This window comes from Punica granatum, chromosome 1 (genome assembly GCF_007655135.1).
Source record: "Punica granatum isolate Tunisia-2019 chromosome 1, ASM765513v2, whole genome shotgun sequence".
Lineage (NCBI taxonomy): Eukaryota > Viridiplantae > Streptophyta > Magnoliopsida > Myrtales > Lythraceae > Punica > Punica granatum.
The window spans coordinates 26021322-26025617 of record NC_045127.1 but is presented as its reverse complement, the minus strand read 5'-3'; positions in this window follow the sequence as shown (position 1 = coordinate 26025617).

The following is a 4296-nucleotide window of genomic DNA, read 5'->3' as shown; positions in this document are numbered from 1 at the left end:
GCAGGCTTATTTCCCGACCCCGCCAACTGTTATCCAATCGCAACTTCTGCAACAGCATACTCCTGCTCAGACTCAACAAGGTAGACCCTTGGCTTCGAGATCTCCTCAGTCGGTTCAACGTGCTCCAGCCGCCAGAACTCATCAGGACAATGCTGCACAACCGCGTCTGCGCAAGCAGTACACCACTTTACTAGCTCCTCTCTCTCACATATTCAGGCAGCTTCTTACAGGCAACAAGATCAGAATAGAGGCGCCTGGTCCCAACTTTGACCCCGCAGTGCAGAATCAGAACTTGCACTGTGAATTCCATCGGGGTGCTCCTGGTCATACCCTAGACAATTACTGGACACTCCGGAACTGAATTCGAGAGATGATCGACACAAGACAAATCTCTTTCAATGAGGTGAAGCCACCGAATGTTCGCGCAAACCCCCTCCCCAATCATGGATCAGATTCAGGACCTTCTATCAACATGATCAGCATCGCTGCTATCGAAGAGGAAGAAGACGCGTAAAAGACCTCAATCCCCTTTATCGTCAACTATGCTCCGACGAATGATGCATTTACATCTGCTGTCCCATTCGTTATTGAGGTTCTTGCAAAGGAGCCATACCAAGATCGTCGAGTTCCCTGGGATTATGGGAATGAGGTTGCCAATATGGAGCAGGAGATGAGCGCGATGGGCATCACGCGCTCAAGACGAGTTTATCAGGGTCCAGAGTCTACAGACAAAGGGAAAGCCCCTGCTGTTACATCCTCAACCACTTCAGAAGCCGTGCCACTCCTTACAAAGAAGGTCACCGATCAAGAAGCTGAAGCTTTCATAAAAGTGATCAAGGCAAGTGAGTACAAAGTGGTGGAGCAAATGGGCAAGTCACCAGCACATATCTCGCTCCTTGCATTGCTTTTGAGCTCCGAGCCGCATCGGAATGCTTTGTTGAAAGTCCTCACTGCGGCACAAGTCCCAAAAGATACGGCACCGGATAGGATCGAGGAGACTGTTAGTTCAATCTTCTCGAGGTAGATCTCTTTTGTCGATGATGAGCTCCCATCGGAAGGCCAGGGACATTTGCGGGCGTTGCACATAGTATGTAAGTGCAACAATCACATTGTTGGTCGAGTCATGATCGACAACGGCTCTGCTCTCAACGTTTGCCCCGTCTCCAAGCTGAAACAGATGAACGTGGATATGAGTGGCATCTGTGCAAGCAAGACCACTGTTCGAGCCTTTGATGGCTCTAGAAGAGAAGTGAATGGAGAAATCGACTTCCTGATCGATGTTGGTCCTTGCTCATTCTCTGTCACCTTTAAGATCCTCGAGATACCCAATGCTTTCAGTCTCTTGCTCGGGAGACCATGGATTCATGCCGCCGGCGCTGTTCCTTCATCGCTGCACCAGAAACTGAAGTTCTTCGTCGAAGGTAAGCTCATCACTATCAACGGCGAGGAAGATTATGCAGTCTATAAGGAAACAACCGTTCCCTACATCAGCATTGGAGAAGATCAGAATCTTCCTTTTCACTCTTTCGACATCATTTCCGTAATCCGAGACTACGAAGAAGTTGGTCCGTCACGGACCGATCGCATGATTGGGAAAGTTCTGTTGAAGAATGACTACGTCCCCGGAACTGGACTTGGGGCACGTGCACAGGGAATTCTCCGACCGATTGAAATGAAGGAATACCGCAATAGGAGGGGACTCAGCTTTCGCCCCTCTTGTCATGAGATCGTGCAAGCTCGTCACAGAAAGCATCTCCACCGTCTTGCTGCACATTACGGAAAGCTCTTCAGGGGCATTCCGGTTCCACCGCTCTCACAGTTTTTTACAGCACCACCGCAGATCACGGGGGGCACCTCCGATAGCCCCATCACTGAATCAGATGACTTCTCTTCGGATGCAGTTGAAGCATTTTTGGCTTTGCCAGCCATATATGCCGTCACTGAGGAGACATCTTTCAGGGTTCATATCCGCCCTGTACAGGAGGATGAGGAGCTTACCAACTGGACTTCAGTTCCGCTCTACTTGGCCATAGTTGCCGATGTGTAAGACGGTCTTTATATATAATGCTACCCGTATGTCGGCAACGCCATAAGCCACATAACAGAAGAGGGGTTTTTGTTATGGCTTGTTAATAAAATCCCTGCATGCTTTTTGAATTTCTATGTCTAGATTCTCTCTCTCGCACTTACTTCTAGCATCTTTAATTTCTAAGACAACTCGCTTTCGTGTCCAGGCTCCAATCGAGTCCAAATCACGGATGCAACGATTCGAATTCATCCGAAACACACCTCAGAAAGTCCCTACCCATATACTTCAGGGAAGGACTTGACGAGGAAGGTCGCGTGCCCGAGATAGAAGAGAGTTTGCATCGTCTTGAAAACCATCAACTCACCTCAATCGAGCCAATTGAAGAGATCAACATAAGCACCACAGATGAACAACGCACCCTAAGGATCGGGACGGGTCTCGACCCCGCACAGAGAGCTCGGATGATTGATTTCTTGACAGGGTATCAAGAGGTCTTTGCTTGGTCTTATACTGATATGCCAGGCTTAGACCCTTCGATCGTAAAGCATTTCCTCCCACTCGACACTGAAAGATTTCCGCCCAAACGTCAACACTTACGGCGTCAACGAGCTGATCTTCTTCTCCGCATTAAAGAGGAGGTCGTCAAGCAGGTGGATGCGGGATTTTTGGAGGTATGCAATTACTCTGAATGGGTAGCGAACGTTGTGCCGGTGGAAAAGAAGAACGGGAAGGTCAGAGTCTGCATCGACTACCGAGACCTTAACAAGGCTAACCCAAAGGATAACTTCCTGCTGCCCCATATCGACGTCTTGGTGGACAATACAGCACGCCATACACAATTCTCCTTCATGGACGGTTTCTCTGGATACAATCAGATTCAGATGGCCGAGGAGGATAAGATTAAAACGACGTTCATCACGATGTGGGGTACGTTTTGTTACAAGGTCATACCTTTCGGTCTCAAAAACGCCGGGGCAACCTATCAGCGGGCAATGGTCACTCTCTTTCATGACATGATGCATAAAGAGATAGAGGTCTATGTCGACGACATGATTGCAAAGTCCAAAGAAGGTGAAGATCATTTGGTCAACCTCAAGCGGCTATTCGATCGTCTCCGGAAATACAAGCTCCGACTCAACCCAGCGAAATGCACCTTCGGCGTCAAGTCAGGGAAATTGCTAGGGTTTGTAGTTAGTGAAAAAGGCATCGAGGTCGACCTCGACAAGGTCAAGGCGATCATGGAACTACCCCCTCCATCGACAGTGCGCGAAGTAAGGAGCTTCCTAGGACGGCTGAATTACATCGCACGGTTCATTGCAAATTTAACAGACGAGTGCCAACCGCTCTTCCGTTTGCTTCGCAAAAATGCAGTGGTCGATTGAGATGACGAGTGTCAGAAAGCTTTTGATACAATCAAGGCATACCTAGTTTAGCCGCCGGTGTTGGTTCCACCTTCACCAGATCGTCCTCTCATTCTGTACCTGACAATACGCCGACAATCCATCGGATGCATGTTAGGCCAAAAAGACGATTCCTCTCACGCAGAGCGAGCAATTTATTATTTAAGCGAAAAGTTCACTGAAGGGGAGTCTAACTACCCTGAGATAGCGAAAATGTGTTGCGCACTTGTGTGGGTCATGCAAAGGCTCCGGCAATACACTCTCTACCATACTGTTCACCTGCTGTCGAAGATAGATCCTTTGAAGTATCTACTCGGTAGTCCGTCCTCCATGAGGAACATAGCAAAATGGCGTTGCCAACTGACAGAGTACGACATCGAGTACGTATCACGCACGTCAATGAAAGGCCAAGCAATTGCAGATCATCTAGCAGAGTTTTTGATCGAGGACGACACACCAATCAACTCTGACTTTCCAGACGAAGGAATCCTCCAAATGAATGATGAGGAGGAAACTCTCGGATGGAAGATGTATTTCGATGGTGCAATCAATTCCACCGGGTCGGGTATTGGCGCAGTGCTGATATCCCCCGAGGGGCATCATTTCCCTGTTGCAGTGAAGATTGATTTCCCTTGCACCAACAACATAGCCGAATATGAAGCTTGTATCCTCGGTTTGCAGGCGGCAATCGACCTCAAAGTCAAGGAGTTAAAAGTGTTCGGCGATTCTATGCTCACAATCTTTCAGACGCTCAAACAGTAGAAGACGAAAGATCCGAAGCTAGTACCATATCATGAGTACCTTGAAGAGTTGACAGAGAACTTCGAGGATATCTCATTTACGTACACACCACGCATGAAGAACCAG